Source organism: Hypomesus nipponensis, chromosome 9 (assembly GCF_054491055.1).
Source record: "Hypomesus nipponensis isolate SF chromosome 9, ASM5449105v1, whole genome shotgun sequence".
Lineage (NCBI taxonomy): Eukaryota > Metazoa > Chordata > Actinopteri > Osmeriformes > Osmeridae > Hypomesus > Hypomesus nipponensis.
The window spans coordinates 19,950,036-19,967,745 of NC_140369.1; the positions used below are offsets into that span (position 1 = coordinate 19,950,036).

Below are 17,710 nucleotides of genomic sequence, written 5' to 3' on the forward strand. Positions count from 1 at the left end.
TAGCTATAATTCTGCCCACCAAACGAATCAATTAGAAATACTGTACAGTCGAAGTTCAGTCATCAAACTAATTAATATGACAGTTCATGACAAAAAAAGAAAGTTGATCATAAGTTACTTGTTTGCTTGTGAATTAGGCATTAAATTGTTGACCTGACGCCACACCAGAATACACCACACAGTGCCCTCCATAGGCTTTATGAGGCACTGACGCAACATAGCGCATTCCATGGGCTGCTCGCTCCCGTTCACATCGAGGCTCTAGTCAGTGCCTCGAACCCAGGGGCTGCATTCCTCTCTGTTCACACGAAGGGAGCCGCGAAAGCGAGCAGTAGTAGTCCGTGAGAAGAATGGAAATGTCCCTAAGTTTTGGAATTTAACAATGGCAAGGATATCTGATCCAAGGATCACTTGAATTTGTAAGTTCTACGACGATTTTGTACGGTTTTCCAATAGGACGGGCGATCCGTTTTTGTCACTAATAGGGGTGATTTCACTCCATGTTGCGAGTTTAGCGTTGGTTTTCTTTGACTACACACTAGGTAGAAGCTTGCTTGGTTCATTTGGTGCCTGCTTCTCCACGACTTTATTGAGTCTTACGGTTTCCAAACCGAGCTAATAAAACGTTTACATTTGTCGTTTGTAAATATAAATGGCAACCCGCGTATGCCGGTGTGAATGAGTGAACTCAAGCATTTGTAGTTGGCAATGTTTCAGAGCCGGAGACTGCTTGGTCTCAGTTAAAACTAAGGGTGTTGAATCCTAAATTGTGTTCAAAAGGCTAAGGATCATTTCTCAGAAACTGTCCACAGCAAGTGAACATAAAATCAGGATCCACCTTTACGCAAAATTTAAACCAGATGTTATTGTTTGCGCTTTGTTTGCCTTCTTTTTCTCTCTTACTAAATACTTTCAAGGACTTTTAGCATGAACGCATGGAATTGCAGAAGGCTGGTTGGTTCATTAGAACGAGTTATTGTGGCTGTTGCATTGCCTCGGAGAAGGAATGCCACCATACATAATTATAGGTATTCTCTGACAGACAGTCACAGGGGAAATTGTCTGAGGTGGAGTGGAGTTTTTTTTGGGATCATCCATGTATTTAGACTGAAATTCGTAGGATGCGTCCTTAGAGTTGTCCGTAGCGATAATTAAAGTCGTTAAATTACTCAGCTAGGTTACTAAATGGACAGAATTGAGTGATGCATTTCTCAAGGGATGTGTTCTGCTTTGAAAAAAAATTAATCGATTCCTCGATTACCGTTTAAAATAATTAGAAATTGTGGTAGTAGTGTGAAAAGGGCGTTAATCTGCTAACGACTGCGAGGCAATTTGTAAGCTTTGTTATTCGACAGCGATTGAATTCCCCATTGAGAAGCAATAGAATGATGAGGGTTGTCAGTGGGTGTGCTGGTGTAGGTTACGCAGTGGATGTCATCTTGTGAAAATTGTCTTATTGCTGGATTTTATTTCCAAACTATTTGAAAAAATCTGATTAGCATGACAAGCGAATGTGTTATTAAGGCATCAGACCCATGTCTGTGAAGTCGTGTATATTTAATTTTTTGAGACATTTTAGTCTATACTACATATAATGGGAATCATTTAACATTTCATGAGTTACGAACGAACTATCCCCCATTTACGCTAACCAACATCAAATTACGACGGAAGTGGATTTCCTGTGTCGGCTAATATGTTTGAGGAAGAGGAGTAACCAGTTGAATGTGACTGATTCTAGGTTGATTTAGGTGCAGTTCAATGTGCATCTCGGAACCCGTCTCACATTGATTAAAAAAGGGCTTTTCAAATAGAACTTGATTTGAATTCGTAATATCTCATCCGATTTCAATTAGGGCATGTCGTCTGGTCCCAAGCCATTCAATGTACCTAGTATCTGAAAATCAAATTGCGTAGGCATAAACGACATTGAGGTATAGGAGACCTGTTTCAAGGCTGTAGTTTATTTTATCTCCACGCAATGTATTAATGCACAACTGACTACCAATGTTGCCAGTGTGGAATGACTTGTGGATCTGTTTGCGTGAGCTGGGACGACCATAATTTGTTTTGGTGAGATTGTATGCATTTGTGATAGTCTGCTACTTTTGCAAAACTTATTTTTCACAATTGGTACACAAATCCATGAGCAGAATTTGGTCTTTAACAGCAGTGCTGAATGGCAAATCCATCTGTAAATGGTGCAAGTTGAAGCTATAAAAGTACGTGTGCAATACCACATGGACAAGTTATAGGGTTATTCTACTTGCACTGTTGAACAATGCAACTTCTGTGTCTCTGTACAGTTGTCTGCATACCTTTCATTCTGTATAGTTGAGTGATTTCTTCCCTTCATTGTACAATATGCATATAGTGTATTCATTGTATGTTGGTCCCTTATGTGACTGGACTTGGCACTAAACAGCTCCTTTTACAAACTTGACTGGCAAGCCTTTTAAACCAATGTGACAACCCTATCCTCTGGCATTTCCTTCTTTGTCTTAGTCCTCCATAACTGTGACACTCACATACTCCCCTTCCATCAGTTCCATCTTTCACTTCCTCCCTCCCTCTGCAGTCCAGTTCTTCATCATCACAACCCTCCAACGTTCTGAAATACACCAGGCACCCCCTCCTAACCCCTATCAAACATCTCCTAATTGTGGGTTTTGCCTCATTAACGCAAATCCTTTGGTGTTCTTGTAAAATCAACGGTACCCGTGACACTTAGTGCCCCTTGCCTGCTTGCCAGCCCCACGTACAGTCTTGGTTCTCTCTCCTCAGAGAGTAGGAAGTATTTAGCGCCAGTGTAAGGAGATACCTCCTCTAGCCAATATGAGGTTATGTCAGTGTCTTTGGAGAATGCAGGGGGACTCCATGCGACCAGTTTAATTTCGCCCTCCTTTTGAAATGATTGAGGGGCTTCCTCGACAGACTGCAGTAATGGAGGATCTGCTTTCATATCATGCCCGGTGGAGATGGACATGTTTTTATTACATGAGTTTTCATTTGTGTCAGTCACGGTAAGGAGGTTAGGGGGAGAGACTTGTTGTATTCATTTCTCTTTTCTGCCTTTTTTCCCTCCCTGCTGCTACGTGGCTCATTTTCCAGCTTCAACAGTCTTTTTTTGTTCTTGCTGTCATTCATCAACACCCACCAGGTTTTCTTATGTTCTGCGTTTGCCATCTTTCTCGCCTTCGATCCCCTCCTAGTGATCTCTTTCTGCCATTACTCTGTCATACCTTGGCTCTCCCCATTTCTCTATTCCTCCTGTCTTACCTACCATCCTGCTCTCTCTGTTGCTTCCTTTCCTTATACACACCCCTTTCAGCAATGCCCCTTCAGTCTTGAACGTTATGACTGTCTCTGTAAGGGTCCCTGCTGGCCCTGAAGCTAGGAACCATTCAGCGCAGCAGCGATATTAAAAAGCACTAAAGAGAGCACCACCAGCTAAAGCAAAGCACCATCTCAATTGAGCAGAGGCCCCACTCACGCCGCAGTCGCTCACTCCTCGCCAACCAATGTTAGGGGGAAAATACCTCACTACAAGGCAAAGCTCGTGCTAACACACTTCCAATACCTCCAAGGCATATTTGAATGACTGGTGTCTGTATTGGAATTACCTGCTTTACACACAGAACTGGCTGAGAGGATGGAGTGTGGGAGTGTCAGGGTAGGCAACTGCAAAGTACTTTAGTGTTTGACACTAGGATGAGGCCTATGTTGCACAATTCTGCTAAAAGTGTATGTCAATACAGGTACAAACCAGCATTTTAATTTGAATTAATATTACATGGGCTCAAAAGTGGTAATGCTACCTGTTTACTCTTTAACAAGCTAATGCCAGCACTTCATAATACTTACTGATAACTAGCAATTCTTGTAGCTGTTGTTGGACATCCATGGCTGTAAGGATGTTATTCACGTGACTGCAATAATTCCTATGGGGGGGGGGGGGGGGGGGTACGTATCTGATACGACAGATATGTATGATACCAGAAACATTTGCACCAAGATGTCTCTCACTCCAAACCAAAGAATAAATACTACTACTGCAGAGAAGAGCCGTTATCTCGAGAATCCATCCCAAGATTTTCTGCACCACGCTCATCCAAGCAAATGGTCTGTTATGTATAATTAATTCCCCCTCCTTTCCTCCAGTTTATTTTTATCGCCCACTTTTAACCATTCTTCAAAGGACCCTCCCCCGCTTCCGTCAGTGTGTGTCGAAGTGACAGCTGCCTGGATATGTGCTGTTTTGAAGCAGTCACTGAAAAGGGCACAAGCATTAAGACGACTCAAAATGGAAAAACCTTTTGCCGTCCTGAAAACATCAAATCACTGGATCATACGGCCTTCCACTAATCTGCCAGCAAATTGAAAATAAACCGCAGGTACTTTTTATAACTGGCACAGTTTGTAGCGCTATTTAAATGGTTTGCTTTTGTTTAAAGGGTTGTTGATTAGGCTAGTTTTGTTGAAATGTAAACTAGCTGGGAGAGACTGTCTGAATATTGTACACAAATACTCCCAGGTCCTATATTGCACTCCTACTGAAAGGACTGACAAGAGTATTGCATTGGTATGTGCATACACTTAAGTGTATGCCAATATGATTATTGATACTTTTCCCATTGCTGAGGAATGGCCACGCCCCAATTTACGGAGCCGATGGCCTCTGTGGATCTGCTCAGACCTGATTCCTGGAAGAATTTTCGGCCTTTAAACTGGTTATACAGTTAATCTGATCTCCACTTATCAAAATGCTGTATTACTTGTAAAATAACAAGTCAAGCTGGAGACAAAGCATTGATAAAACTATGTTTACAACATTTGTGGCAACTGTCTAAGCACATCTAGCTGATGTCTGTGCTTGAGGTCAAATAAAAGTTAGATCCAGTAAATTCAGCCTAGGGATCCACCACATTTGTTGACTCCTGACTAGTTCAGACTAGTTCAGGGGCCAAATGTACAAAGGCATGTATACATGAAAATGGGCGCAGAAACATGTACGGGTGTTTCTACACAAAGTTTCAGATTTATGAAAAAACTTGAGAATCTGCATGTTCTGCGCACTTTAGAACCCATGCGTACGCCATGTTTTGAGATGTGATACGGTGGTGACTGAAATGCAGAGAGAAAGCGCATGCATAACAAATGACAGTTAAACTAGATCTACAATGGGAGTAAATTGTATAGGTTATCTTTTTTGTTGTTGTTGCCAATTTTCTTGTTTTAGCCCATTTAGCCAGAATCAAATTGTGTGAATTTGGGCCACAAATGAATTATGCCAATGAGGTACACACACACACACAGATACACATACACACATATTACACACATACATACACACACACACACAGATACATATACACACATACAGATACACATGCACACACACACACACACGCAAAACACAGGTTGGCAAAGTATCACGTTGTTCACATCACGTACAGTACCAGCCAGTCAGTACTATCGGTGCACAGTGCTTTAGCGCTTTTGGAGGACATCGCCACTGGTAGATTAAGGGCAGGGGGAGGGATTGTGCTGATTTATTGGCCCACAATAATGGTTGCTAAATTGTTATAGATGTCCGAGAGCCATTCTTTTTGATCTCTGTACTGAGTGAGCTGGGCCCTGTGTTGGAATTCCCACAAAAGTCAAGCACATCGACTGTAAAAGTTCTCTGCAACTGGGACTTTTCAGCGGGAGCTGTCGGGAATAAGCAAATCCACACTAAATCGTGTGATGCCCAAAGTGTGGGAAGACATGATCCGCCTGGAGCAAAACAATTTGACTCCATCAGCTTTCAAAAGGCCACCAAACAATATGCTCCTCCTATTTTGCTAATTAAGATCTCCATTTCACATTCCGTAAAGCTAATGTTTTTCACAGTTTTTTTTTTTTATGCCTTAGCCATTTTTCTTTAAGAATTATTCATTGTTCACACTGGGTTCATTGAGAAGTTTATTGAGAAACCTGACTAAATATGGGCGATTCAACAACATATAAGGTAAAATATGGGAGTTGATGGGGTGTGGACAACAAGCTTGTTTACGTGCGCTCAATCACAAGTGGAATCTATAAAGACAAACGTGTGATAGGCCTATCTGTCGCATTAGGCAGTGTCCGTATGCATACTTTTTACGGAGGAGTTTGATACATTTGTTCCCAGGTGTTTTTAGATTGAAAGATAAGATCATACAAAAATTAGCTCGGGAAACAATATTCCCATAGCAAATTTTGTGCTAACTTGTAACTTGCCAGCAGAGACAAATTGTCATCAATTAAGTAATTTGCTGAATGTTTTACATTTAGCCAAATATGATACTAAACATTCTTAAAATATACTTTAATTTATGATCAACAGCTACAGTAGTTTGTAACTAGTTTGCGAGTGTAATCAAACTTCAAAGTAAGCAAGACAAGTTTGTTGATAACGGCCTAGTGTGACACCAGTGTACGGTTGACAATATGTATGTGGGTGTCTCATAATTGCACACTGCTTTGTCTGTGTGTACAGTCCACATAAGAAACCCACTACCATTTTATATCTGTGTGAGAGTGGTCTCAAGTTCACTCTCACAGGCCGACATCCTTGACATTCCTTGTGATCTGAATGCCCAGCATCAGATTCCGTTATGAGATAAGGGTTAGGCTGTTCAGACCAGATACGTTAAGAAGCTAACCCTGACTTGACCTTAGACATGACACAAGCCCGTGCCATGTCCCCAACGCGACACAAGCAGCCTCAGCAGATGAAGTTTCCTCTTTGGCATGCTAACGTGCCTGTCAGCAATTCTACACATCACCTCACCAGACTGTCTCAGCCCTCCCCAAACCCCCTTTCCCCAGCATTCCATCCAACCCGAATGGCTTCCCTCGTTTTTTTTCTTCCTTCATCTGTGTAGACCAGTCAATGGAAGTTCGTCCTGGCATTGATCAGGAAGTCATCTTTTGTCGTTTCCTTGTAAGACAAATCCCTTCACCTTCTTCCGTTTCCTCCTCCGCTCTAGTCTGTCAAATTCCTCTTGTGCTAATTCCAAAGCTATTTTGAGTATGGGTATAGATGTGTGTGCTTCTTAAGTATGCTAACGTGATAAATGAAGTGCTGGACTTTGACCACAGCAAATGTGGAGTAGGTCATATTTTCATGTCTTTGCAAAAACAGTTCATATGCATTGCCAACATCTTGCCAATGTTTTGTTAGAATTCTATTTTGGTTGAAGTTATTGGGCACAACCTATATTCTCTCTCATTATGTTCCCATCCTTAAAAAAATTAAAATGTTCGCACTACACAGAGAATGTCGGTGTCAAAATGTTCGTCTTGGTACCGATTGCGTTGCGTGTATTCGCTCAAATGTTCCGTTTGACAGTTTAGGCATGATTTAAGTTTTTATGGAGAAATGTGAGGCTACCGGTAACTAGCTATCCACAGTTACAAATGTCACAATGTCACAAACCCATGTGTGATTACCCATAGTAGAACATTAGTTTAGCAGCTTGTTAACGCCTGGGAGATAGCTAGCTAACTAAAACTGCAAGACAGCTGCAGAAACGCCACAGGCCTCACATAGCCGATCACCATTCCCCTTGCATTAAGGGAAATGAGAAGAGAACCCTGTTTCATTGTACACTTCACGTTCACATTGTACAAGTGTAAATGAGCAGCATAGAATGTATGCTTTTTAATCTATGCAATCTTCATAAATAATAAGTATGCATACTTATTTAATTATATTACTTGCATACAGAAGTATTAGTTGTAAAATATAAGCAAAAAAACAGACCCATCTGCAACCAACACAAGCACACCTCAAAATTTTCCCAGAAATTGTACCCCCTCTACTTTCAGATATACTCTAAATGGATAACAGCAGAGTAGTGGTTGTTAATAGTGCTCAGCTGAGTCTGTCAACTGCGTCAGGCAAGTTTGCCTTGTTAATGAGGGACTGTGCGAGGAGAAGGCACACTGAGTGTGTGTTTTCGTTTGTTTGTGAGAGGCAGCGCAGAAACAATCGCTGTGTGTGCACATTCTGTTACAATGCAGACAATCACATGTGCATACATGAAGCAACCATAGGTGTGTGTGCTCCTCTTCTTCATTTGTAATATCATGTTACACTCTTGACCGTGGGAAACATTAAACAGGATAGTTTACACAAGCTCACATGCATGTTTTATGTTGATTATTATTAGTGATGGACTAGCTTGGTTCATCAATGCTTGCTGTCTCTTCTCTGCTCTACATCTCACTGCAGTGCAGTACCTGATTAAGTCTTGGCCCCCCTTTTTTGTTGTTGTATTTACCAAGGGAAATTTAAATAATTCACCAGTCTGCAGTTGCAGCCTGTAAATAAGGCGTAGTACAACACCAGCCTTAAAAAAAAAAAAAAGCTTCATTCCCAGGGAAAGCCTGACTGGCGGTTAGCTGATATATCAGGTGCTATGGATGGAGAAGGGTGCAAATGGCTCTAGTTTACGACAGCAGGAAGGACTGAATGCTTGTTTGAGGGAAGAGCAGCGTCTGCCCTGCCTTACACACACATACACAGCACCAGTACGCTTATTTGTCAGATATACTAAAGTGTTCATTTATTCATTTTTTTTACTGCATGTTTTTCCCCTAAGTGCTGGACACTCTTTAGAAAAGGACTGCAGATTGAGGCTTGTTTGGCCTTGGCTTGATCTTTCTAAGGTGTGTGTGTGTGGGTTTAGGGATCTAAAAAAGCAGCAGCACTCCCCATTGGATATGGTTCTGGTTGTTGATTAAAATCATGAAGGTTGGATGGGTGCGGGTCGATTGATAAAAATTGCGGAAAGGTGTTGCTGACTTATAGACCCACACATCACTAGTGTGCGTTTAGTTTTTAAGAAGAATTATAAGTGTCCCCCCTCACTTAAAAACTGTTTGTATGTGTTGGGGGGATTGAAGATTTGTACATCTTAAGTCCATCATGTTTAGACTTTGTTTGGCTTTCTGAAAGCTAGGTTTGAGTGGATTTGTTTAAATCACTTTGGAACAGTTGCCAGCCTCTCACCTCAACTAAACTCCGAGAGAGTTTTGGGGCTAATCTTCATTGTTATGTCTCTGACTTAAAAATCTGATTCCTGGCACCGATAGCCCCACTTGCCACAGAGGATTTGAAACTATGCTGGATAATGTGAGGTATCTTTTGAAAGGGTTAATAACAAGTAGCCTGCCATTTTGGTCTCCATTGGGCACTGGAATTTTTGCCATTGCATAGCAAACCGACCATATGCATGGCTCTCCAAGCTTCCTCTAAAGCTACATGGCAATTCAGCCCTGTACTAATGCAAATTGATGCAAAAAAGTCATACAGTTCATAGGTCTGTGAATGAATGAATGAAATGAATTAAAAAACAATTTCAGAATTACATTTGCACATACAGACTAACGTTGATTTCTCTAGTCAATGACAAGCTCTATAAAGTTAGGCCTATTTCTCTCTTTTATTTATATATATATATATATATATATAATCTATCAACACTTCAAACTAATGCCAACATGGCACAGAAAAATCCCCCCACCCCTTCTTTTCCCCTTGCTCCATTGCTTGTTAAAGAGGGACTGAACACAACAGCCAGCCATGTTGTGCAGAACATTGGTGGAGTAATTCCTTCACCAGACCTGGCCTGCATAAACTTCAACCAGAAGGGTTCCAACTGTGAGGCTCTGGAGCTTTAAAGTCAACACTCCCTTCTCAACCCCCTGGGAAGAAAGGCTGCTCAAGGAATAAATGACTGTGGTGAGACAATGCTGGAATGCTCGGGAAATGGGGTGGGGTTATGAGATAGATGGGGATAATGTCTGGAAGACTATGGAGGTATGGGGTGGGGGTGCGGAGCAGGGGGGGGTCAAAGGTTACTCACGGATCCCTTGTTTAAGTTGGAGGGGCTGTGGCTATTTTATTGGCAGGGACTCTTTGAGGCAAGCTTCTGGGAAGGGGGGGGGAGGGGTGGCTGTGTGCCATACATTGCTGTCAATGATGGCTTCAGTTGGGGCTTGGTGACCTCTGACACAGGGAAGCTAACAAGTGACCAAGTCAGGCACAAACATATGATTCAGCAACCCATCTCCATTGTTCGATGCCGCATTCCTATCAAATGAGGTGTGTAACTTGTGACTGTTGTGATGTGCTGATGCATGGCTGCTAGGGGAGATTCTTTCTCACACTCTCGGTCTTCCTCCCACCTTCTTACAAAACCTATTTCCATGATTCCCCCGTTCCCTGTTTAGAGGAATGTGGCTGTTCCAGTTGAGTGATATTTATATAAATATAGAGATTTTTTACTCATTATACTTTTTATGTCAATACTTTACCCTCTATTTAAAGGACTAAAAACTGATGGCTTTCAGTGACCTTTTGCTTTTACATGTTATGTTTCCACATTATAATACTAACAGTTTCAGCTTGATCCTGCTATAACCCCACCTCATTTTGCCCTTGAGGAACTGACATCATAGCCAGAACTTGGCCTCAGCTCTGGCATCTCTGTCTAGTTTCTGAGACTCCTAGTAACATGAAAGCCCCAGTACCTAGAGGAGAAATATACACAAAATGGCAACCAAAAATGTACCTCCTCCAGGAAACCAAATGAAAGGGTGAATCGAAAGAATAGTGAAGAATTTGGCAAATGCTAACTGGCGCCATGCAGAATGAAGCAAACTCACTGGAGAACAATGACTTTTGTAGATAGAAAAGACACATTTTGTGTGTGTGCTGGGCAGGGGAAAGGATGATACAAACCAAGAGAGCTGACTCAAACTTTAATTAAGCCCTCATCTCGCTATCAGAACAGCTGCTGCCTCAAATCGCCCTGCTGGCTTTACGGCTTTTTGGAGGCTAAACAGATGTTAGGTTCTTTTTTAATGCTGTTATTTGTTGAAGTCCCATTTCGGGGAAGTGTGAGATTGAAACCTATCCCACTTCCATCCCCAGCCCAATGAATTCAAGGAATTTGTGTTTGGTATTGGTTACATATATAAACTATTTTGGAATATCCACTATGGGACAAATCATGTTGGCTTTTTTGTACAGTGTCGGTATCATCCATATAAACATGGACCCAATTAGTTGATTAAGTTTATCAAGTGTGTTCCAGCAGCAAAGCTTGGACCAACCAAAAACTTTTCGGAGAGAAAGCACTTAAAGTTTATTTTATATATACAAAATATACACAAAATTATGCTAGTGGATATATGGTCCACATAGCACACTGGCATTCAAACAATTCCAGTACTTTTACCACTAAGATGGACAAGACTTGAGTCCACATCAGAAATCTATAGCGAACACTTTAAAGTGATTGTGCTCACGAGTATGTGATTGGTCTCCGACTCGTTGAGAAACTGTCTTCCTGGTGTCAACCATAATGAAAATGGAGGTTTAATCATGCAAAGAGGCTGACCAATCAGCAACGGTGAGGAGAGGACTGATTTGAAGGGTCTATTCAAAGCACAGCTGCAGCTCCTCAGAGTGAGTCTGGGTTTGTGATTGCTGTGCGTTTCGGTCACCTCACCTTTCCTCGGTGGCCCTATCCACCAACAATTGTCTCAGATAGCCTAAATGGACAGACCCCAGGAGTTTGATGGGTTGACTGTGTCAGACTGGCAAGTTTGACACTCAGACGCACACAAGCAGACACACTTGAGTTGACTAAATGACTACAGGGCGTCAAGGTTCTGAGGTAGAAAACCATCCCACTGCTACTAAGCCTTGTGGCAAGTTTTAAACACAGCAGTTCTCTCTCCCCTGACTGATTTTCCCATAGAAGTCAAGTCAGCTATACCCAAATCTGTCCCAGAGTAATCAAGTCTGGTCCACATCTTAAGTCTCAGACACACAGAAATCTAAAGTTGTTACTACAGCTTGATAAAAATAACAGCTAGTAACAAGTCTAACCAGATTCTTAAAAAGACCTCTTCATTTAAAGCAACAGTCTACCACTTTAATCTCATTGTCAGTAGGCTTTGCTGTCAAATTACGTGCCTTGGCACAGAATTTAAGGACACAAAATGTAATTGTTCAAGGACGTTAGGAACTTACTGTACATGTATCAAAGGTTAGAGACATGTAGGGTATTAGTGTGTAACACACAGACACAATTTAATGTATTTGTATGGTATCTAGCCTGGTCTACTAATAACATGTCAATGTATGACCTGATGAACAGGAAAATGGTGGAAGCAATATTTCTATCCCCGCCCACACCTGGCCTGAACAACGCTGAATTGTAGCATTAGCTTAGCAGCTAGTTGATCAATAGCACCTCATCGGATTCCATAACCAATTGATATTGGCGAATGGTTGACTCAGCTAAGTGCTAATAGTTAGCCGAGTGAGCTGAGACGTCTAATGCATCTGGAGGGTGGTGAAGTTATGGATAACGCTCCTTCGTAGTCAGCCCCTGTTATGTTACGGCATCAAGCTGGACTCTGATATTAGATATTATACAAAACTGAAGTGTCTCCTACTGGCTATGGCCTATTGAACATTTACCTATAATGTTAAAGAGTGAAAGTGTAATGTAATAGAGGAGAGCAAGTACAGGATTTGCTCAGGCATTTTAGTCTTTGTAATTCAAGACAACCAGATTACAAGAGAGTGGAAATGGTTCCTCTGATGCAGAAGGATAGAAAAAACTGCTCGCTACACTGCCAGTGTGCTCATGTACATCTGCTTATAATGCTTCTGATCGAAGCAGCATGTGTGGAGTGCCTCTCAAGTGGATCGCTGCCCCTGTGCTTCTCTCTCTCATTCTGTATTATTCTCTCTCCCTTCCTAGACCCCGTGTTGGCGTGTGCTGATGAGCGTGGAGTGGAGACACTCGTGTGGCGAGGGAGTAGAGAGCTCCATTTGTTGTGTAAATGCCCTGCTACGCCGTTAATTGACTGAGCGTCGTTCTTTCTCTCTTACAAAGGCTGAACCCTGCTGATCCAGGGGTTTCCGCCCCGGGAACCTTCAGCGTGCCCCCCCCCCCCCCCCCCCCCCTCTCTTTATCAGGAGGCCTGGCGGCAGTGTGCCAGGTTGGGCATTGCGTGCATCTCTATCTTGCTCTCTCTTGTTTGCTCGTTCACTTGCTTTCTCACGGTCTTGCTATTTTCCCTTACCCCTATGGTGAACCTAGCCAACCTTATTGTTGAAAGGTGATGTGTTGATTTGATCTACGAGCGATTTGATTGAAATGTGAATCCTTTTCTGTGAAGCAAATTTCCCATGTGTCATCAGATGGGACAGTGGGATGATGGTTCTGAATATGAATATATAGGTTATACTGTATTTGTATATGATACTAAATTTGACTCTATACTGAAATTTGTAGATTGCCATTGCTTGTTTTTGTTTCTCATGCCAGGACATTATTTTCTTTGTCATGTCTTCTCTAGTTCCACCTATCTGCTGTAAAGGTGTGTGTGTGTGTTTGTTTTATTGTACGTGTTCCCTGACCAGAGGGTCAAGCTGTGTGTTGGTAGCTTTTGAGTTTGCACCCATATATGTGGATATGTGTGCGTCCCTGGTACATCTCTCACGCTCATTAGATTAAAATGTTCAAACTTATTTTTTGTCTCTGTCAGGCTACCAGTTGTGTGTGCATGCGCTTGTGTGCCCCCTGGACTAAGTCAGCCCAACACCATCTCCCCAAAGGCCCAATAAAAACACATAGCTGGAATAGCTCTGGCGGTGCCCAGCTAATCAAAACCACATTTCTCCTGCTGCACTACTTTCCAGAGGGGAAGGAGTGAGGCAGAGAAGGCTGGAGAGGAAAAGAGAGGGAAAGAAAAAGCAGACTAGCACAGTCTAACACAAAGGAAGCGCAAACGCAGCTGGGCTGCAGAGAAGCATATAAAAAAAAAACACAGTTCCTAGTTGGTAGACGCACATGCTGCATATTTGGCAACAGAAACACACACATGCACACACACACACACACTGGCACCACCCACGTTTACATTCAAAACTGAAACACACAATCTAGCCACTGCCATACCCACATAAAAAATGTTCAGACTCACCCCCAGAAAACAAGTCACCTAGATTAGAGTGAGTGGCCACTGCCTTACTGTTATTAGGCCATTTAGACCTCATGCACACACACACCGCAAAGCACATGATGGGTAATACGCAACCCTTCTGAACGGCCTTGTCATGTATTTCAGGATTGGATTTAGCTGCCAACACGAGGATAGAGTATGGTTTGTCACAGCGCAGTAGCAGTAAGACCCTGCTTTGAGCCTTCAATGATGCGACACAATCATAGCCAAAGCCGTGTTAGTTTCTTGACCCCCACCCCCCCCCAAACTCGGCTTTGATAAGCCCCAAATGCAGCTACACAATAACCCCTCTTTAGTGACAAATAAAATGTCTGCGCCCCCCACCCCCACCCCCACACACAAAATAAGATCAGAACAGAGGCGTTGTTAGACACAAAGCCCTGCTGCGGCACAAGCCCCTATTCATATCCCTTTAGCTTGCTGCGCACAGTGCATTACTTGGTAGACTGGCTGCCAGCTGAACTTGGCCCCGCCCACAAAACAATTTGGTTGGGAAGTTTGGTCTGGTGTTGCTCCGTCCGGAAAAACTAATGCCTGAACAATAGCTGTTCGGACCAATCCAATTGTCAGGGCGGGCTTTATACGATGATGGACAGATGACCAACAGTAACTTAATCAACCACGTCACCAAAGAGTGCCTTTGGTTGAATTCGTTTTCAACAAACAACATATTACGCTGCTCTGATTGGTTGTAGGTCTATCCAATTTAGCGAAGAGGCATTTTTTCCGGGTTCGGTTGAAACGCCCCATACTCAAAGCCCAACGGAGCGGTTTCAGACTCATATTCTGACTAGAATTATGAGTATGACAACGTCAGGCTAAGTACTAGGCTATAGAAACTCCCCTTGCTTAACCCACTACACAACAGTTCAGGGATGCAAGTTTGATATCAGCTTTGGCAGGGACATCAATAGTTAAGGCGTGCACATTGTTTTCGCATTCATTTGAGCGCAAATAATGTTTTTTTCAGCTTCATGTAATATTGTTTTAATATTTTAGTCTAAATAAGATGATCGATAGGCCTATCATTTAGAAACTTGTGTTTTGTAATGTTTTCTTAGCCTACCTCAATTCTGACTTGTGTTAGGAGTCCGACACCTGGACTTCTGTGTGCGTGCTTCTGTGGCTATTTGGCAAGCCCAGAAGAGCGCGCTGACATGGAATTCTGCATGCATCAGTTTGCGTTTTCGGTTTAACACTTTTACAAGCGTTGATTGGGATACTGCGTTAATTTTTTCTGGGATTATCAATCTAAATTAATGCACTGACAAAGTAAATTGTTAAAACTCAAACTTTAGACTTTACTGGGGCACAGAAGATTTATACTGGGGCACGTGCCCCAATAAAAAGGGTCTAACAACGCCCCTGGATCAGAATGAAGACTTAACAATCATGTCCTTGACATAACCATGGTCTGATTCTGTAGCCTGAAAATGTGTTTTCGTCCTGCTTTCTTTTAAACAAATCAAAATTGTTCTGAGTCTGTTCGTGGACGGACCAATGAACATCCTCTCTCTCCTCTTCTCACTCCAGCTTTATGCCGTTCAGCGTGTTTTGAAGGTGGCGAGTGGCAAATGTAAAGCTTTTGACGTTGCTGGAAAGCAACCTAGTGAGCGGCTTATCTGCAATTCAATTAAGAGTTTCATTTGCATTTAAGATGCTAATGTACCCTTTTCCGCAAAGCGAAGGGGAAACACATCACACTTTGTCTCGTCCGGGTTACTCATTAGTCCGTCCAGTAATTGCTGGCGTAAAAACACAGCCGGGAGTGATGGAACCATACCCTTCCCGAGAAAGGTCAGCACACGTTGCGGAGTGACGCCCCTGCAACAGCCATTCACGTACAAGATAGTCCATAAAAAAAATATTCACTCACAATTTAACTGGAAACCGTTACCCATTGTAATTTATCTTTTCGCTTTTGAGCACACCTCCTTTCTTTTTCTTGTAACTCCAGCTTAACTTTCCTCCATTCACAGTCACGTGGAAAGTTTACTACAGGGCAGTGGCGGTTCTAGACTAATTTTACTGGGGGGGCCAAGGGGGGGCCAGTGTTTATTCAGAGGGGCACATTAAAATACGTAAACAAATGATATTTAAACATTAAATATTTAATTTTGCTTTACATTAAAATCATACTAAATGCTCTGGCTCTCCCTCTTCCAGCTCCTCAGCTCTCTCAATACCTTGATATGTTTCTCTAACTTCTTTATTTACTGGGGCAAAAAAGGCTGCAATGTCCCTTCCTCGGTTCATGATGACTACTAGAAGAAGAAAAACAAAAAAACTTTTTTTTTCTTCCCCCAGTCAGCTCAGGGGGGGCCAGGGACATTTTTACAGGGGCACTGGCCCCTGTAGGCCCCCGTGTAGAAGCGCCCCTGCTACAGGGACTAGAACACTACAGTGTTGCCACAATGTTTGTTGGGGTTAGGCACGGCCCATTCGTATGGGCACATGGGGCCGTGGCCCACAAAACCATCCTCCACCCAAAAAACAGTTAATCCTTATAAACTAGTTCCTCACATTAATACATTTTAATTTACAATTGCAATATATAAGTTTCTGTGCAACCAATGAATCAAACTGGTCAATGTTCAATCCAAATGTTTCATTATTGTAATTTCAGTGATTGGGTCTAAGTTAGTGTATTGTGCAACATGGAGGCAGGACACCTCAGCAGCACCCTACTTTTGATGGCAGAATTTTCATAGCATCATAGCATTTCATAGTCAAATGTGGGAACTGTAAAAGGCACAAAAAAAATGCAATTTGGGCAGTGATGAGTCTAAGTTACTCCCCTACTCGGCAGCCCTCAACCATTTTAGTTAGTACACATTTAGACTTTAAAATAGTTAGGTCCCCCTTAACTTATGAAGCCCTTCAGATTTGTCTCTAACACAAGCAGCTCAGTACCAGTGGAATGTCAATTTCAAATTTTGCAGAGCCACGCAACTTTACAGACAATTATGTTCCAGCAATCCTTGTTTCAACTAATTGCCTTCAGCAAGGCTTATTTTGTGAACCCACTGTCAATGAAACTTGAGCTGGAGGAAAACATAAAAACTCTGACACAATTTGGGGGAGCTATAATCTTTCCAATCTAAATGAAATTGTCTGGTATATGGGTGCCAACACGGAACATGGAGGACAGTTGGGTCCCTAGAATGATCTATCCATAAAGATCTATCCAATGTTTGCGCAGTCTTGCGTTTCCTGTAAGAGTTCTCCTACAGCAGGATTCTTTTAAAACATTTTTTATTTTTTTATTCCTCTTGCCCTCCCATTTCTTTTCTTTCTTTACCTCCTGCATTCCAGGCAATCGCCACTCCTCCCTCTTTTTCTTTCAGCCGATCACCCACTGCTTATCTCCCTCTGTGGCCACATTGCTCTCATTCAAACATGTCTGTCTCTGTTTTTCTTTCTCTGTGTCAGTTTTTTTTCTGTGTTGCTCTATCTCCTCCCCTATTTATTTACCTTGTCAAAGTTATGTTACCTTTTCAGCTTGTCTCCCCCAATATGTCTGTCCCCCTAATGTGTGCTCTTTCCCTTTTGTTTTTTTTACCTGTTGGAATGACTAGGCTCTGAAAGGCCTATTGTAACTATTAGACAAATACATAAACAACCAGTG

The 17,710-nt window shown here is 42.3% G+C and overlaps 1 protein-coding gene across 2 annotated transcripts in view; it reads left to right on the top strand.

The window, feature by feature from the left end:
• Positions 1-273: 273 nt before the first annotated feature.
• LOC146273438 (plexin-A1-like) overlaps positions 274-17,710 on the top strand; it is a 159,491-nt gene continuing 142,054 nt past the window's right edge. For both annotated transcript variants that reach the window (XM_084704296.1, XM_084704297.1), the window contains exon 1: positions 274-419. The gene's annotated coding sequence lies outside the window, so the exon portion shown is untranslated. The remainder of the gene's footprint in view (positions 420-17,710) is intronic.